This window comes from Cimex lectularius, unplaced genomic scaffold (assembly GCF_000648675.2).
Source record: "Cimex lectularius strain Harlan isolate CLEC.00 unplaced genomic scaffold, Clec_2.1 scaffold33, whole genome shotgun sequence".
Lineage (NCBI taxonomy): Eukaryota > Metazoa > Arthropoda > Insecta > Hemiptera > Cimicidae > Cimex > Cimex lectularius.
The window spans coordinates 1,682,302-1,703,045 of record NW_019392683.1 but is presented as its reverse complement, the minus strand read 5'-3'; the positions used below and the strand labels follow the sequence as shown (position 1 = coordinate 1,703,045).

General features: G+C 33.2%; 1 protein-coding gene across 1 annotated transcript in view; it reads left to right on the top strand.

Moving 5' to 3' along the window:
- The first annotated feature begins 5,353 nt into the window (after positions 1–5,353).
- The window catches only part of LOC106662418, a 130,694-nt gene continuing 115,303 nt past the window's right edge, over positions 5,354–20,744 (top strand). Inside the window, exon 1 of the mRNA XM_014386492.2 lies at positions 5,354–5,662. The gene's annotated coding sequence lies outside the window, so the exon portion shown is untranslated. The remainder of the gene's footprint in view (positions 5,663–20,744) is intronic.

Genomic DNA, 20,744 nt, shown 5'->3' with positions numbered 1-20,744 from the left:
GTAAAAGTTTTAAAATTTCCTTCAGTTGTTAATTCTCCCTTTTTGTTGTGTAATTACGCATTAACTTATCAAACGCTAGGCAGGTTTTGATTACAGTCTGCTACAAGATATTCGTGCAAATAGAAATAGAGCCATCAACGTTCGCTGATGATAAAAAAGCAGGATACGAATCTGTTAGAGGATAATTTGGCATTTTATAAATGGAGTTCCAAAGTTCCAAAATGACTTGTGCTTCAAGTATGCCCAAAAATCAAAATTTAAAGAGGAAAAGAAATAAATAAAAAATTTGGAACATAAAACAAATCGCTTTTATTATAAAAATAAAAGAAAATGAACATAATTGCTTCTCTTAGCATGAATAAAATATATAAAGCTCTTTTAAAACCTATTTTAATAATTTTATTAACCAAAAATTTATCTATTTTTTTAATGAAAGGAGCGGGCGCACTCCCCGAAGATGGAAAGGGAAATGATTTTCTTTTCACAGAAAAAAAGGGAATTGACTCACCGGATGGTAGCAAGTATTTTCATGGAGCTCCCAACTTGGAATGCCATTTTGTTTTTATTTTCTTGCAACGCTATATCGATAGGGAACCCGATGGATCATGGGAGCGATTGGAATGCGCCTCTGACAATTTTGTTTATTTAAATTGGTGAAATGGGATTTTTTTTTTTTTTGAATATTTGGTCTTTACAATTTCCAGAGTTCAAGTGTCCGAAAATCTCATGACTTCCTACCCTTCCATTCCACTTTTGAATAGAAACTATGGAATAAAAAGAACAAAAGCGATAACGATCTGTTGTCTGTGTGTGTATTCATTAATTTTAAAGCAAATTGGATATTTTGTTTTACCCAAAGTGGTGTTTTGTTAAATTTACTGTGATTGACGTCAATATCTTGTTCAAAATGAAATTTCTTCTTGGTAGTTTGTTTTCCCGCATAATTAATTCATCGAGTTTCTTCTTTATTTTCTAAGGCCCCAAAGTATTTGCCAATACAGTATGCAATACTAACATAAATGTTGAAGATATCACTGACTGTCTAACGGTTTAAGAACGTTTTGCCTTTTCTTAGGTGTTTGATCTATTATAGAAAACCACTAGGATCTGATTTAAAAAGTTTGATTTTTGCTAAGTTTTCCCTTTTTCACTTTGTAGTCTTTCTTACAGTGATGGTTTATTTACCGGAGCTTTTTATTTTTTAGGTCGGTTGCAGGATGAAGACTCCTTTGGACAATCGCGAACATTCGCGACCAATCCTTTACGAAACTTTCCTCCCAGCTTTAGTTGCATGTTTAAAGTATTTTTCGCATGCCTCTGTCTTGGAATAAATTCTTCGTTTTCCCAATGTCTTACAGTGCTCCTATTAGTTTATTATTGTAGAAGATATTTAGTTTTTATTAAAAAAATCAAAATATTTGAATACAGTAAAGTAATCAAATAAAAGGGATTCATGATAAAACGATATTCGCCAGGTTCAGTTTTATGTCCGAATTGATTGTTAAGTTTTTTAAATAATTTTTCAATGTCCGGGGGAAGGCGTTAAATAAAGCCGAAAACTCGACAGCAGAAAAACAAGTGTTTTTTTCTCAACTACGTGACTTCATACCTGATCTTTTTATTTCAATATTTATCATGAAGGCCGATATTACATTCAACGATGCTAAAAAGTTACGTTGAGCCAAGATATTTAAAAAAAAGTATTTTTTTTTTTTTAAAGGCAATATATGCTGAAGATTAGCCAGGGCACAGCGTATGAGGTAAATTTTAGTCGGGAACACTTTGGAACTTCCGGCGTCCGAAGTCCTTAACCTTAAAAACCTCCTTCTCATTTCCGTTTTGAATATTTCGATGAGTAAACAAATGATCCATAATAAATCATAGTGTTAAGCGCTTAACAAAAGCAAATTGTATTATGATTAAAAACATCTTTCTTTATGCTTGAATAGTTTTAACATGGATTTCTGTCTTAAACATATTCGTATAATTAACCTTTGCTGAATATAATCAGCAGTATGTTATAAATGTTTTTTAGTGGATAACTTTGATTAATTAATTAGTAATTTATCACGGTGTTAGGAAAAACTTAAGCCTTGCTTTCTATATTTGAATAGAAACGTTTGATAAACAACAAACAACATGTAAATATTTCTCAAAAAAATCTTTTTTGATGTTTTTGTAATGTTTTAGGAAAAATTTAAATGAACAAGTGTTTCATACTTACTGATATCTCTGAAATTAATGATAGCGTGGTATGTGCAGTATGACGGGTTAAACATTGATATGATTAAATTTTCTAGAATTTCAAAATATTCATGGCTTTATTTGAAATAATTAATACATAGCATCAAACACGATTTAACAAAATAACGATGGTCTATGTATTTTAACAATTGTGAAAAAAACTTATTATTACGCGTGAGGCATATTGTAAGCTTTTCGAGGGTTCGGAAATGCATTTTTACGTTTGAAATAAATTATAATAACAATTTTATACTTGTTCTATACAGGGATCTATCTTTGTTCACCCCATGTCCTAAATTTACGCTATCATTGCTTTACATTATGTCGCAAAAGTTGATTGTAAGACACACATAGAAAACTTTCTTGGCTAGTATCGGCTGATATATCACTGTCTCGAAATTAGAAGCAGATCCAGGCCCACTAATCTAAATAATATTGCAAAAAATCAATTTTATATAGCAGCGGAACAACTGTTTACTAGATATTTCCAAAGAAATTGTTAAACCAAAAAATCATTTGATCATTGATCATAATCATTCAAATAAATTGACAAAAAAAGAGCAAGAATAGACTGACCAGAGATGTTTAATTTTGAGAAAACCTTTTTATTAATTATTGGCGGCTTTTTTATCCGTTTACGAAAACGGCGCTCTGACATACTAAACCAGCAACACAGTCAGGTTCGGCAAAACTGTATCGCAATTATATCAGGCGCGAACGACGACGAGTCGTCAGAAAATTTACATTAAAATCATTTTATATTATTGTGAAGAGTATGTAAAAATATGAAATTATGGCATATTGCCCAGGTTTTGTAAACTATTGTCATTTGATAAATTTTGATTTTAAAAAGTTCTCCCATTTTGTTGGTGTTATTTCTCATTAACTTATCAAATCCCATGCAGGATTTGATGACAGTCTGCCATAAAGATATTCGTGCAAATAGAAATACAGCCATCAACGTTTGCTGACGATAAAAAGAGGCAGGATGTGAGTTTGTTAGTGGATAACTTTAATTTGGCATTTCCGGAGTTGAAGTGTTCGAAAAATCTCAGGACTTTCCTATTCTTCCTTTCTCGTTTTGAATAGAAACTCTGGAATAAGAAGAATAAAAACGATAACGATCTGTGCCCTGTTTCCAACAACAAATTGGATTTTTGTTTTGCCCAAAATGAAGTTTTGTTAAATTTATTGTAATTGACGTCAATATCCTGTTAAAAAGAACCTTCTTCAAGGTAGTTTGTGTTCCCACTTAGTTAATTCCGTGAGTTTCTTCCTTATTTTTCAATGTTGCAAAATATTTGCCAATTCCGTCAACTCGTAATAATTCGAAACCAAAGGAACCAAAAAAATAATTAAAATTATCAAGACTTTCGAATTATCAATAGGAAAGAAAATCAAATTATTAAGAGTTGATATGTATTTTTACAAATTATTACTTGAATTTTACATGCATAAAACATCTTTAAAATTTATTTAGAAATCGTGAGATGCGGTCTGGTGTGATGTAGGTTTAAGAAAAACATTTTCTTTATCGTGCCAACGTTTCGATCTTTATTGAGATCATCTTCAGGGCCTGGGATTTACAAACAGAATCAACAAATATGTACAAATATATTTTGCATTCAAATTCACTTTTCCACATCCAAAATGTAATTGTTATATGTAAATAATGTTTGTAAATCCCAGGCCCTGAAGATGATCTCAATAAAGATCGAAACATTGGCACGATAAAGAAAATGTTTTTCTGAAACCTACATCACACCAGACCGCATCTCACGATTTCTAAATAAATATTGATTAACAGTCACTAATCACCACACATCTTTAAAATAATGAAAAAATCGAACTAAATCAACTGAAAGATTGAACATTGATATTTCTGTCGTGTGTGTTGAACTTCTTAAAAATTCTTAATTCTCTGGAACCCTTCAGTGTTTCAGATGTCATAAAACCAGTAACTTACAACTCTTTGCTTCGAAAATTGTCCATTACATAATTTACTGTCTCTGAAAAGTACTCTAGCATTCAAAAGGTTTATTTAACAGCGTGATTTTAATTTTCTAGTGTTTAAAATATTCGCATAATTTGTAACGCTACCCAAGCAAATTTGCTTTAAAAACGGTTTACAAAATGAATTTTTTAAAAAATTATAATAAGACACATTTAGCTTTCAGAAAAGGTCTACTATCCGAAAAACATTTCATATATATCAATGATTGAATAATAATGGCCGATTGACGAGGCTGATTGATTTAATATATTTTTGCGCGTGTAAAGCGCCGAAAGCAACGGTAGTGGTGCATTTGGCGGTTTTACCAGTCGTGTTTTTCGTAATTGCCTGGAACTTTCAAGGTTCATAACCGATGTTCTATTTTTCTTTGCCAACAGTAATGTCTATTACTTAATTTTTTATTCGTAAAAATACAAACTTCAACGTTCAGAATAATACTCTGTATATCTTCAGATTAAATTAGTGACGAATCTTCAAAAAAATAATTTTATATTTACGAAACCATCAGGTTTGAGATAAATCAAAAATGTTGACTCTCTCTCCTTTTTTTCTCTCCTTCTCTTTCATCTCTCTCTCTTTCTCTCTCTCTCTCTTCTCTCTCTCTCTTTTTCTCTCTCTCTTTTTCTCTCTCTCTCCTCTCTCTCTCTTTTTCTCTCTCTCTCCTCTGTCTCTCTCTCTCTCTCTCTCTCTCTCTCTCTCTCTCTCTCTCTCTCTCTCTCTCTCTCTTTCTCNAAAATTCTCAACAAAAATAGCTCTGCGAGATTTGTAAAAATAAATCGTATATCAAATCAAATAAATCAACCTCTCTCTCTCTCTCTTTCTTTCTCTATCTCATCTCTCTCTCTCTCCTTCTCTCTCTCTCTCTCTCTCTCTCTTTCTCTCCTTTTCTCTCTTGGAAAACACTGGGTAAAAATAAAAATATTGAACAAAAAATTAACAAATTCAAGTTTTGTCAATAACAGTAAATTTTTTCTTTTTAAATTGAATTTGTTCCAAAGATTTGATTATTGTAATATTGTGCGAAGGGAAAAAACTGTCGGCTTTGTGTATATGATCGTTTATGATCCAATAAGCCGTGATGCAATAAAAACATCGCGGACAGAAAAAATAAAACATACCGATTGTACGGGAGTTGCCGACGGGTCCCGAGGGGTACCGAACCTCTCTGGAATTCTCGGTGCCTTGTCCCCGCGGGTTCAGTATCCGTCAACGCTTCATTGAACACGCAGACTCCGTTTCGAAGTCGTCCGACTGGGGCTCTTTTTTTAAAAATTGAAAATCCGAGTTCTGTGCACCGGAGTGTCGCCTGTTGATTTGCCTCGATTGTGTGTGACTGTCGACAATTAAGTGAAAAACCAAGATTTAAATATAATTTGGAATACAACCGCTAAAATGTCACTTGAGGTAAATAATCTTTACTCAATTTATATCATGATCATTATTTTTTAAGCAATAAATTCCTCTAACAGGTCTACTTGAGATTTAAAATCCCGAAACATTTAACTGACCAAATGCCTCGTTTTAGAATAATCAGGCTTGTTATTTAAACAGTTTTGAACAGTGAAGATCGAAAAAAGTCTTGCCCCTTAATAATGCAGGGCAAACAATGATTCATTGTTACCTAATATTCTGACATACGCATTATAAAAGGATTGTCCTTAAAATTCAAACATGAAATTAACTTAAATCTCGGCAAAACGCAAAGTTAAAAATATAATTTGATTTGTAATTCAATGCACAAACAAAATAATTTCATAAATAAACTTGGTTCAAAACAGACAGGTTTTGTCACGATTTCACTGTTAAAATCATTAATATCGTTTGGTTTTTGGGCAGACTTCATATAATTATTTTATGAAAGTATTGTGTTTTTATTATCATAATTTTTAGTTCCACGTACTTATCCGTTTATTCCGGTTTAATCCATGAAGCGTTTTGTACAATGAAGGTTTTAAATTTCAGCATAAATTTAATTTATGAGTTTTTTTAACTCAAGAAAAGTTTTGAACTGATGTCAAAATAATTTGAAGTGCCGGATTATTATCCGGTTTGATCCTTTAGGCAAGATTATTAAGCTAAAACGGAAGACATTTCTGTTTATTCAAATTTATACGCGACCCTGACCAAAATAAAAATAAATTTTCATTATTTTCGATCAATTTTTCTCTTGATTGTTCGTCCTTGATCATCCTGTTTGGCCTGAGAGAAATCAAAACCTTTCAAACCAACGAAACAGCAAAGCTTTAAAAATTCTTAATAAATCGAATTTAATAATATTCCCTAATGTTTTTTTTTCTTTTTTACTTAAAATAAGTTTTGTGCTGATGTAAACGTAATTTTAAGTACCTGATACTTGTCAGGTTCAATCCTTTAAGCAAGTTTTAGTGTTCGGTGAAGGTGTTAAAGTTTAGTTAATAAGCTAAAGTAGAATATATTATTTATTTATTTAAATTTGTGTGTGACCCTGACCAAAACAAAAATAAATTTACGTTATTTCCGATCAATTTTGTGCTGGATGATTCTTTCATCAACCTGTTTGGCCTGATCTTGCAAGCGAGAAGTCCCCAATAAAAAAGCTTCTTCGGATTACTTTTAAATACGGATATTTAACACAATTTTTTATAAATCTGTAATTAAGTGTGCTTATGGCTCCAAGAATAAAGTTAAAAAAAAAACAGTTTTAAACTTTTTCCGATCCATTTTTCGCTGATTAGTCGTCCATAATCATTCTGTTCGGCCTGATCTTGAACGAGAGAAACTCTTCACAAACCACCGAAACAGCAAAACTTTAAAAAATTCCCAATAAATTAAAATTCAAAATATTGTCCCAAGCTCTTTGCAACCTTCTACGGTTTATTAGCGGAAAATATTTGCTGATATTCTACGCATTTTAAGATCTTGGAACTAAGTCGTTTATCTGTTTTAATCCAGTAAACCTCGTATTTTCTCACGGTGGCGGTATCCAAGGATAACCTTTAGAATCCTGTTTGGCCCTGATCTTGTACCGGAGAAGTCAACAACAAACTTTGATCAATATTTTCTCTTCGTTTTTTTTTTCAAACTTCTACCGTTTGAAAGGTTTGTTCTGATAAGCCCAAAATTATAAGAACTAGGCATTTAGCCGTTTATCTGTTATAATCCATTAAGCCAGGTATTTTATCACGATTATAGAATCAATTTTTATTAAGCTAAAACGTTTTGTGTGTCCATGAAAGCAAAGAAAAAAAGGACATATTTGTCCTTGATAATCCTGTTTGGCCTAATCTTGAACGAGAAATGTCAACAATTCTGAAACCATCAAAACACCAAAACTTTCACTATCCCCAATAAATTAAAATCAATAATATTCAGTTTAATTTATTTTTTACTTAAGGAAGTTTTTCTGCTGATATTCAAATAATTTTAAGAACACGGTACGTTATTCTGGTTTAATCTTTTAAGCCAGGTTCAACGTACGGTTAAATTGTTAAATTTAAGCTATTAAGCTAAAACATAATTCTTTTTATTTATTTAAATATATGTGCGGACATGATAAAAACAAATTTACGTTATTTCCGGTCAATTTTTCTCTGATTGCTTGTCCTTCAATGCGAGAAGCCAACACCTCTGAAACCAACAAAAATTCCAATTAAAAAAACCACTTCTTCTGATTACTTAAGCAAAGTTTTGTGCTGATAAGCCCTTAATTTTAAATACCTGGCATTTCACACAACTTTTTGTATATTGGTAATTAAGCGTGTCCATGGCTGTAGAAATGAAAAATAAAAACACAGACCTTTTTACGATCAATTTTTCTGATGATAGTCATCCATAACCTCATCTTGAACGAGAGAAGTCAAACCTCTCAAACCAATGAAACGGCAAAGGTTAAAAAAATTCCCAATAAATTAAAATAAATAATATCCTCTTAAGTTCTTTCCTAACTCCTACGGAATCGTTCGGTGAACGCTAAATTTTATTGGTTGGAACAATTTTTCTGCAGATTGATCGTCCTTGATGAACTTGATAGGGTTGATCTTGTAAGAAAGAAGTTCATCATCAGACCAACAAAACAGTGAAGCTTTAAGCTTGAATTAAGCTCTTATAAATGCATTATTAAAACATTAACGAATAAGCCTTGATCGTGTCAAAGCTCTAATTATCAAAATCTTATGAACAAAAAATGTAATATTCTTATCTTATAAACAGTTTTGTAGTTATTTCCTATTAATCCTCCTGATAGATCGTCCTTGATCGTCCTGATTGATCAACGACCCGCAGGACCAAGCAAACAACATGCTTTATAAATCGCCAATAAGTTCGAACCAATAATTTTTTTTTTCTTTACAAGATTTTAAATTGGTTATTCCTTACAAATTGCTTTAACAGAAAAAGAATGACTTGGCAAATTTGTTATCAATGTTTTCTGCAGTGTGTTTGTTTTTGAACTTACTGATCCGTCCGATCTTGTCGAATCAGCAGGCAAAAGTTCAACTATTCTCAGACGAGTGATACAGCGAAGTTTTTAACATCCTCGACAAGACAAAAATATTGTTTTACTGTTAACTTTATGGTATTAGCATCATTTTAAGTATGAGGCACTGAGCCGCATCACGTTCGGGTCATCAGGGCAGGTATTTTCGCATTGACCTTTTATTTATGAACTTAGGAACCAAAACGTTGCTCATTTTCACTATGTTTCGGCTAGAATAGACGCACAAAAAATCCTACCTTCAAATATTTATAATTAACCTAGCCCAGGACATAAAAATGCATTAAACCAAATTTCTTTTCCATTTTGTCAGCAGTTTGACTTCATTCTAGTTTTAAAAAAACCCAACAAGTGACACATCAATTGAACATCAAAATATAAAAATTATCATCGAGTTAAAACCAAGAAAGTGTTACTATGTCAAATATTGCGGAAAGTTTCGCGAAGTCACGAATTGCCTCGATCCCAATTGTTCTTATGCCATCCAGGCCCGCATACTCTCGCTCGTTTTACCTATCAGACGCGTTTTATTGCTACGCGATCTTCAGTGTTTTGCTTTCATAAGATCTTTATATTGTAAGCAGTTTGTTAAAAATAATTATTATCTGTGTTAAAAGTATGTTAGATAAAATAATAATTTCTTCGGTGTTTAGCCTTTGAAACTTTGACCGCGGTTAAACTATCGAATCTGTTATGGTTCTACTAGTTTTTTTATGCTAATTATGAAATATTGTTGGTGATATACTAATATATTATGAACTACCTTTCGTCCATTTTACAAATTATTCAGGTGACTGTCATTAACCTATCTTGTTTCTTGTAGGTCAAATGTAACGTAATTGTCATTGTAAAAATGTGTGGTGATTAGTGACCGTTAATCGATATTTATTTAGAAATCGTGAAATACGGTCTTGTTTGTAAATCCCAGGCCCTGAAGATGATCTCAATAAAGATCGAAACGTTGGCACGATAAAGAAAATGTTTTTCTGAAACCTACATCACACCAGACCGCATCTCACGATTTCTAAATAAATGTCATTGTAAATTTTATAAATCATGTCAAGACCACTCAATCTGTAAAGAAAAGTTATTGCCATCCTGAAAAAAAAAACATTTTTTAGTTGTTGACTAATTGTTTTACTTTGTTCAAAAGATCCAATACATAAAGGAAATAAAAATTATATTTTGATCAAATTTGCTTATCTTTTTCAAGCCTGTTTAACAATTAGATTAAATAAGATTAACTTTAAAAAATACATAGTAATCAAATATTAAAACAGTATTTTAGCTTTAATTTAGACTTTTAATAACGAAGCAAGATTTTTTTACATACCTTGGATTGTTTTATAATTTTATCTAATCTGACATTTCCGGGTCTAAGTTCAACTGATGTCATCAATTTATATTTATTTTTTAAGATTTTTGTTTTTAGAGATATTTTCATTTTATTGAAGTTTACCTTCGGGGGCGTCGGTGGCCGCAAAGGTTTAGCGTAGAGAAGGCACTACGGTAAGGTAGAGGTCCCGGGTTCGAATCCAGCGGCCCTGCATTCTTTTTTCAACAACACCGGCACCCTGAGGGTTGACGTGACCTCTGCTGTTGCGAGATAAAACCCTCATAAGATAGGATAACCAAGCAGCTATTAAAGCATTAGCATTTTAAAAAAATCACATCAAAATTAGTGAATGCATCCAAAATGTCCAAAACCTGGGTAAACACAACAGCCTGATTATGGTTAGGTACCAGGACACAAAGGAGTTTTGAGTAATAAAAATGCAGACACACTGGCTAGAGAGGATCCATATATATAGTTCCTTTTGTTGGGATAAAAACTCAGAATCCTCCCAAATATAATGCATAAAAAAAGGAGAAATGGATAAACTCTAGAGGTGCTAGACACAGTAAACTTATGCTAAAACAGCCTTCAAGACTGGCATACTACGGAGTTAGAGAGGGCTAAACTCAGGGGAGTGATAGGACTATTAACCGGTCACTAGCATCTGAGAAAACATGTACACAACATGGGGATTCAATGATGACTCCCATTTGTAGATTTAGGTTATGCAATGAGTGGAAAGAAACAGCCACGTATATCGTCTCCGAATGCGAAGCAACTGCTCAATGGTGACATATCCTAGTATACAATAAAAACCCAGGGAAAGGAATTCAGGACGACACTCCATGACCTAGTACTTCTTAGGTTATCGATGGTGTCGATGGCACTGAACTAAGAAAAGTTCACTGAGCCATAAGGTTGCAAAACTTGGAAAATACAAAACCCCCCTTCATTATCATTATAGCTAGACAGCAGACTGATGTGGAAGCCCAACACAAGACTTAAAAGATCTTAACAACTTGGATAATTCCGAAGATTTTAGGACCGAAATCTGTTTTGGCTGTCAAAACTCACCCACTCTATACAGGGCATTACTGCGACCACTCAGGATATACAGAATAGAACTGAATGGGGCTAAAAATCCCTCCGCATCCAATCCTTCTAGTCCTCATACAAATTTGTTCTCAGTATCCACAACGACCTCTATATTCCTTCCATCAGCAAACCGATTCGATCCCACTTCCAAAAGTCCCACACCAAGAACCCTTCCTAACCCCACTACCCAAAGGTTAAACTTTAAACGCACCGCGACCAGATCGGTCTATTGTGCACCTCCATCATTATCTGCAGCTTGTTTCCTCATTAAGCTTAAGTCTTTCTACGAGATTATAAAGCTTCCTTAAGGACAGCCTTGTGTCCCAAGAGTAGAAATCTCAGCACCAACAGGGATGTTCTTGTTTTTTCTTCTTCCTGTCAATATATGCACAAGCTTGTTTCTCTGCTTGTCCGATTACTTTTCTCCTCTTTAGAAAGACTTCTGTTCGTTCAAAATCGTAAAGATTGAACCCCATTGCATCAGAGCTCTCAAGTTAGGATTTTTTTTAATTATATAACATGTACAATAGCAATATATTATTCAGTGTAATAGACTTTAAGTTACTATAATTCATATTCTATTTTTTTAAAATCATATACAGGGAGAGAAAAGGTTGTCGTAACCAGAAAGGTGAAATATCTCGAATACATTAGGGCCTTAGATTTTGACAATAGGGACTTTTTAGTTTAATTTAGCATAAAGGAAAAATGAAGTTCTATTGACATTCTGTATATTAACTCCCACTTCTTAGTATCGATCATCATTTCCTTTAATATTGTCAATATTAAATTCACTAGTTTCGTGGTCCGCTTGACCAATTAGTATCTTACAATTAATTAAGGTTTTCAGTTGAGATAAAAAAGTCAATGGCACGAGCGGGATTCGAACCCACGATCTTCGGCTAGATACGCCGCTGCTCTACCACCTGAGCTATCGTGACCTCGATCCACTCGGACACCAACTTCCCATCTCAACCGCACCTTTTGAATTTTCCCTCCTTTTTGCCATTTTTCAAATGTCGTGTACTCAATTTGATTCTCGGCGACAAATGATGAGATGGGAGGTTGGTGTCCGAGTGGATCGAGGTCACGATAGCTCAAGTGATAGAGCTGCGGCGTATCAAGCCGAAGATCGTGGGTTCGAATCCCGCTCGTGCCATTGACTTTTTTATCTCAACTAAAAACCTTAATTAATTGCAATTGCCAATATTTTAAAATTTTTCGATTTTGATTTAAGCTAGTTCCTTGTTTGGAAATCCTTGTGAGGGGTAAAAAATGGGGTTACAGATGTCATTACATCTAGAGTCTGATAAAGTAATGATAGAGGGAAAAAACATTCCGGGGAGATATAGCAGATTCTTATTATAAAACAACGACGAAAAAAGCCCAATCAGCCTGGTGAAATTGTTCGCATTCTTCAGAAATGAAATGAAAGGACGATAGGAAATGGGCTTACACTACCGGTTAGAACCGTATCCCATCGGGTCTGTATTAACTTGAGGAGCACGACGAGCAATTGAAAAGCAGATTAAAGTGAGAGCACCGATCAAAATTTGGGACCGCAATGTTTTCCTGGCCAAAATATCGTGGTTTGCGGCCGGTGGGAATTTATCCCCGGTCAAAATTAGCATTGAAAACAAAATCGAAAGTTTCAACCCCTGGGATAGCTCCAACTGCGGTTTCCTAATGAACGGCTAATTGGCCCTTTCTATTACATCAATCACCGTCAAATTAGAAATTGAGCCTCGTACTCGAGATCCTCGCGCAAATTTAGCAAAATGAAAATAGTAAAAGAAACGATATTATTTCGATATAAATATTCTTCCATATTCCAGTCATTGCTAAACTATTAAAAAACTCAATTCAGCATTTAGAATCGTATCTCAAAGAAGATTAGATCAACCAACAATTACAAATTGCAAAGCATTATTTTTATAATATTTATAATGATATATTCCATAAACTCATAGTTCTGACAGAAAATTAGATTCACGTATTCAAATAAATACAAAAAAATCGGTTAATTTTAATAAACCAATGCAGTTGTGATTAATCTTTGTTAAATAATATTTAGAAAAAGAAGAAAATATAAACAAATAAATAAATTGTTTTGGTATGAACTTGCAATTAGTACGCTACTCTATATTGCAGTAAATTAAAAACAAAATTAAGTTTATTAACAAACTTTTGAAAGTATTATTTTCATAGTGGGGTTAGGAGATCAATCTAACAAGGGAATGCTAAGGACTTGAAATTACCGATTTTGACTAAATAATTTTTGATAATATTAAGTTAATAAATATTAGAGACATGTCCTACTTACATTAAATAAGTTTTTCTGCTTTTGTTATGCTTGTATTTAACGTTATTATACATCTTTCCATTTTCTTTCTTACTTAGGGGAAGAATATAATAACCAGGAATATCATACGAGATTAAACATATAAAATGGTACAAGAAACAAAAAGCTTTAACAATAAAATAACCTCATTAATAAAATTATTAGGATTCGGTTTTTTTCTCTGGGTAGTTGTTAGGGCCATGGCCAGTTCCTTACGTTGTGTCCATCTCATTTTTTTTTTTTTTTTTCAGTTTATCTTTAACGTGTGACCCTTCTATACGCGATTAAAATGTCATAAATCAGTCAAAATACTCGTTCAAACTATTAAAAGATAACCTAATTTATTTTTGATGGGACCTAAGAGTTCTCGGTACACTTTTGAAACACGCCTGCAACTAAGCTAAAATTATTTTCAACCAAAACGTATGGATCATTCACGCAAATAAATACATTCACTCAATCGAATAGTCACTAGTCAGGGGCGACCCCCCCCCTATTACACTGTTGTCATATACAAAATTAAATGGCCTAGACTATTTTGTCGTGTCTGTGAGTACTGAATCATCATCACAAACTAACATAAACATACTCCCACTTTCACGCTAATAAATACATTTGTTCAAAGTAAAAAATTGTCAATCCATGAAATGGCACACTGTATGCGACCATGTAGGTTGATCTGCTTCATACATCGAATCTACTTCTTGTTCTATATAACATATTTTTATATACATTTTTGTATAATATATTGCCGCACAAGAAGTGCGTGTATTTTTCGGCACTCTCGCACTATGTCAATATATGTTTTACGTATGCTTGTGCAGCATAAAGGGCATCTCGGAGGACTTTCCTTTACGAGAAGATGCTCTGGTGTGGCCTATCCGCAGGCGAGTCATTGTGATCTACTTTTCCCATGACCCACGATTTGACGGACGGTTTTATTTTATTTAGTTCTTCGACGACGTCTACGAACGTCCAGCGGGTCTGTCATGCAGAAAGATATATTTTAAAAACCTATGTTAATCACATAAAACGTTTTTCTCTCAGCTCCTTTTGGCAAGAACTCTCAGACACATGAAGATTATTTTTCGATCTAGTATTACCAAAAAAAGTTTCATAAATATCTGTGATCTGATTGTATGTCATCAGTACATCCTTACCATGAACAAACAGTTAATCAGAATAGTTTTCTTACAGTTAGATATCAATTAATATTGTTCCTTGTACTTGATGACCAATTAATATCTTGAAAAAACTTTGTCCGTGACAGATTGACTTGGAATGACGTAAAAAATTGTAGAAATGTTTAAAACTAGAACTAGTTCTTTAAATTCACTAATTTCGTGGTCTAGAGGACTAGAACTATTACTAAAAATAAGTAAGAGATACTAACGGACAAAAGATAACTAGTTAGATCTGTTTTATACGTTTCGTTTAACGATATCACCACGCGGTGACCTTCGTTCGAGCCATTCACCCAAAGAAATCCATTATAAAATCTTTATACAGTTTTAAAAATATTTTGTGTACTTTGTAAGTTGTACTACTTACATACTGGGTTACTCGCAACAATATTTTTGATCAGTTATTGCGATGCTAATTTGTATTTATATGCCAGAGCAAGAAATTTTGAGAATGTTGGTGAAAAGGAGGGCCAGAAAATGGACAAGTTGTCAACCTTTCAGCCAAAAGTGAAGCAAGGCTATAATCAATAGGTACGCTTAGGTAATTGATAACTTTGGACATGAGATGCCCTTGAACCTTTTTTTTCAAACCGGTTTGCCGTTTGAGAAGATCCGTCGGCTCCGGCCTTTCTAAACTATTTTACTGTAGGACCAAAGAAAAACAAAACAAATAATATTCAGCGAAAAGGGCAAATGTGCTAACAATGGTGTGTGGCAATTCGCAGAAACGCGACGATAACCAATGGACATCCATCCGATAAAACTTCTGTTATCCCATCAGTCCCGTGGGAAACGCGGACGAGGTACTCGATAAGTTTTTTTTCTTCCCCTGCTATACACCTCGATCGATTTCCTCTTTTCTCACACTTGAGCCGTTTAACAAGGTTGACAAAGGGTTGAGAAATCTTTGCAAGGATCATCGTGTGAAAGCTAGAAGAATTTCTTTCGAGATCGGAAAAGTCCATGACTCAACGGGTGCGCAACACGTAAACAATGTTAACTTCTGTAAACCAGAGTCAAAACTATCAATATTAACAAGTTTCATCTTTAACAATTAAATTTTACAGTGTTAATTGTAAAACTTTTCTTGACGACTGCGGGGTGATGAACCTGAATAATGACCATTCTATTGAGGAATATCGCTAAACTGGTCTTCGACAGGCAGCGAGAATCTCACGCACACACACACACACAACTTAAAGACAAAGTAGACAACTTGGCAAAAAGCGGGGTTTACCAACTCAATTGTAATGATTGTGATATTAAATATATAGGACAAAGCGGTAGAGAAATAAAAACAAGAGTAAAAGAACACTTGCCTAAATCGAGCAAATTTTCGGAATTTAAGGACCTAAAAGAAACAAAACATAATTTCAATTCAAATCTAAATACAAGAGTGTTACATAGTTTCAACAAAGGGAAAGAATTAGATTGGTTTGAAAAATTTGAAATTAAAAAACGTAAAATTGAACATGGTGATAAATGCATTAATAATATAACAGATTTTGATCTACCTCCCATTTTAAATATGTACATAAATAATATCAAACGTCCAAATAATTAAACTAATTATTTTAATTGTTATTATTTTTATAGTAATTTAATAATATTAAGTATTTACTATTATAATATTTATTTGTGTTATAATTTCCGCGTTTCGCACCTTCAAATTGAGCGCCATTAAACAAATCAGCTGCTAATTGGAACGTCGCGTTGGAGGAGGTATCAGCGGGTTCACTTTAGCAATTCATGTCGAGAGACGTGATGTAAAAGTCCTTCAACCTGATGATGAGCTAAAAGGCTCGAAATCCGGATCTTTCCAAAACAACTTACTGTGTGTAGAAACTATCTTTTTAAAAAGGATCACACACACACACATGTACTACTGACTATATTCCACTATAATCCGTGTCCCTGCACATTTAACCATTCACGCAAATAAGTACATTCACACAATGAGTAGTCACCAGGGTTTTGATATTATGCCAGTGGCTACACCCTCCCCTTATCACATTGCAACTGTATATAAAACTAAATAGCCCTGACTACTTTGGTGTGTCTGTGGGTATTCGATATTCCATCAAAACCCCTACATGTTCAATTTTTACGCAACGCAGGTGAGTCATTGTGACCCTTTCTTTTTTTCCCATGGCTCATGATTTGACTGATGAATTTATTTCATTTAGTAAGTCGGTAGTATGTATTATAGTATAATATAATGCCACGCAGAAAAATATATTTTGAAAACTATGTAAATCACTGGAATTTTCTTGGCTCCTGTTGGCAAGAATGCTAGGACACGTGTCTGATGTTTTTCGTCCCAGTATCACCAAAAAATGTTCCTATAAAAACGGTGTTTCCAGATCCATAATCTCCCCGTTCAAACGTATGAAATATATAAAAACGCTAAAAATATACAAAATTATTGAAAATTTATCAGAAAAATACTTTGATTGAATATAAATTTTTTTTGCATTGTATAAATTCACTTTTTTCACATCCTACATGTATTTGTTAAATTTAAACAATGTTTGTAAATCCCAGGCTCTGAAGATGATCTCAATAAAGATCGAAACGTTGGCACGATAAACAAAATGTTTTTTCCAAAATCTACGTCACACCAGACCGCATCTCACGATTTCCGAACAATCATTATCATTTTCTAAACCACACCATGATCTAAAACAAAACCGCTAGAGTTAATTGTAAATATTTAGCCCCAAATAAAAATTATTCGATATCTTACTATCACAATTATATGACAAATTGTTAGTATTATAAGAAATATTATTTGCGAAATGGCTAGAGGAATATTATTTGGTATTATGATCGTCCAAGTCACCCAATTATTATTCAGACAATAATCATCAGTAATTATAAGTCCGGTAAAATCTGTTAACTAAAAATTACGGTAAAAATACATTGCTATAAAACAACAAGAACATTTTTCTATGGTGATTTTTTATTTTCAAAGTCTTATAAATGTTACTTATTATGTGTGGTGATTAGTGACCGTTCATCGATAATTATTCAGAAATCGTGAGACGCGGTCTGGTGTGATGTAGGTTTCAGAAAAACATTTTCTTTATCATGCCAACGTTTCGATCTTTATTGAGATCATCTTCAGGGCTCAAAGTGTTTGTGCCATTCTTGCGTGTCGTGTTGAGAGTGGCTGGGCAAAGACAAACACTTTGAGCCCTGAAGATGATCTCAATAAAGGTCGAAACTTTGGCACGATAAAGAAAATGTTTTTCTGAAACCTACATTACACCAGACCGCATCTCACGATTTCTGAATAAGTTACTTTATTATGTAGCCTTCAATTTTAAGATAGTTATGGATCAAGTTACATTGATTGTTGAAAATAATTTTTGTAACTGTACTATTAATTTAAGTATAATTTAATCGAATGGGACTTGTATTGATAAATAACAAATGTAAATTTTTTTAGTTTCGAATGTTTCTTAAATTGCTGGAAACGAAAATGAAAGGAATTTAAAAGCTTACTCACAAAAAGTGTTGATTACTCTGCTCAGAACTATCATTAATATTAATTGTTAGAAGTCCAGAGTTAATTTCACGGCTTTTACCCAAAACTTAGGTCGATTTAATTAATCTAGACCGAACTCATAGGGGTGGATAGTGTTGATAGCGGGACAGCCGTCCGAACATAAAATCATAACAGAATAAAACCTCGTAAATGTGGGTTTTGACAAGAGGAAAAATTATTATACGGAAAATTAGTATAGAGACAAGTGCCAACGGGACATACTTTACTGGATTTATCTTATCAGCTTGGCTGCTAATATTTTTTCTGAGGTCACATACTCGAAAAAGATTAAATTTCATAAATCTCCCTAAAAACCTCTGCTTCATTCAATTTTTATTGCATTGTTGCAACACATGTATGCTTGGTTTAAAAAAAAAGAAAAATGAAAGTAAGCAGAAATATCGTAGAATGAAAATCGAGTAAAAGATTAGCCCAGCTAAATGCCTGTAAATGTTACTTTTTTTTCTTCGTCCGTTTTATAGAATCATAAATGTCATCCATCGTCACCAACCTCATTTTATTTTAGCGTTGAAAGCGATTTACTGCCATGAAATCTCGAAAGTGCACATCCACGAGACTGGCCTAGATCTCACAAGGTGTGTCATGGTGGATGATTTTTCATTTGTTTACTTTTATTGTAAAAAGTAAATCCTCCGTTCTACTTAAAGAACCAAAATTTTGACAAATCTTTTATTTCACGGAATGAAACATGCCAACCGTAAAATAATGAAATTAATTCAGTTCAGACCGTTTCTAAATTTCGGAACGGACTTCATTCACGTCATCAAGCCTATCGAAGCCAGTCAATCGTACGATATGCTTAACTATTGACTGATTATAATTTTATTATAATTTACAAATAAACAGAATGAACAATAATATAATTACAAAAAGAAGGCTTTAAAGGTTTAGCAGCATAAAAATCTATCATTATTTTATGTTTCATAAAAAACTCTCGTGTACTTTGATTATTTATGCTCCTTTTTTAATTTTTACAAAGATATTAAATATACACTTTTAAAAATTATAATGACAGTGTGTAGAATAAACATCCTTTTTATTGACAAAAAATGGAAGTACCCTCCATGGTACTTCGTGACTACTTGACGGTTTTTTAAAATCTTTTTTCTTTTTATTATTATAATTAAATGAAGTTTCTCCTCGAGGAAAATTCCTATTCAAGGCACGTTCGTGTGATGTCGTAAGTGCCGTGTTCAAAACCCGCCCGGGGACATCGGCGCGACGATTTTTGTTCTTGTTTATCAACCAGCGGCTGTTAATATGAAATGAGCGGAATGTTGAAGGACGAGCATTGTTCTCACTGATGCAAATCAAAATTCAGTCTTTTTTTTTAAGACAGTCTGTAAGAGATTGATCCCATAGAGGAAACGGGCAGTACAAGAGAAATTTTCAACAGTTCATTTCTTATAAGCTATAAGGATGTTGGTTTTCCCCTGATTTTGCACACATGTGAAAACATCGTTTTTTCTCATCTGGAAGAAACGTCCAAAAAGGTTAAAAGGTGGTCTTTTAAAAATCGTTTTATAAATGCAAGTTGTTATGAAAACACCGGGCGTTGTCAGATGTTTCAACTGTGACTTCACAAGAATAAAAAAAGCGAAATCTGAATAGTAAAGTTCAGAAAGGCGCGATCTGGAAATGGAACGGTTTCCATGGCCTAGGGTAAAAATAGTTGGGAGAAGAGAGCCGTTACTGTTTGCCTTCTTTCTTCCCATCCTCTCAATTAAGTTAACATCTACGGGAATCGAGTGTCCTGCTCGTTGTTGCTTTTCTGAAACCGATTAATTTCGCGGATAATGAAGACGCCTCTTGCGATTAGGGTAATTGCTTCCTTATTCCACTTTTTCTAACAAGTACGCCACAAAAATTAAAAAAAAAACCGTGATCTTCATCTACCAGGAACCTTTGAGTTCTCGTCCTCTTAGCTAGAACGACTTCAAGAACTGTCATTGCTTCATTCTTCATCTACCTCCTCACACCCTCTTTTGTTTGTTGTGTACGTCTTTATAATATTAAAAAGACTGATTGCTTTTTCGAAGTGTAGAAATAAAAAAGATACACTACATAAAAATGGTTATTTGGAGATTGTAAGGTCTGGTGTGGTTAGAACGTAGGTTTTAGAACCAACGTTTTCTTTATCACGCCAACGTTTCGATCTTGACTGAGATCATCTTCAGGTCCTGGGTTTTATAAACATTGTTTAAATTTTACAAATACATGACGGATGTGAGAAAAAAATGAATTTATACACTGCTAGAAAATTTTAGATTAAAAAAAGAATGAATTTATACAATGCTTGAAAATTTTAGATTTAAAAAAAGAATGAATTTATACAATGCTAGAAAATTTTAGATTAAAAAAAGAATGAATTTATACAATGCTAGAAAATTTTAGATTAAAAAAAAAGAATGAATTTATACAATGCTAGAAAATTTTAGATAAAAAAAGAATGAATTTATACAATGCTAGAAAATGTTAGATTAAAAAA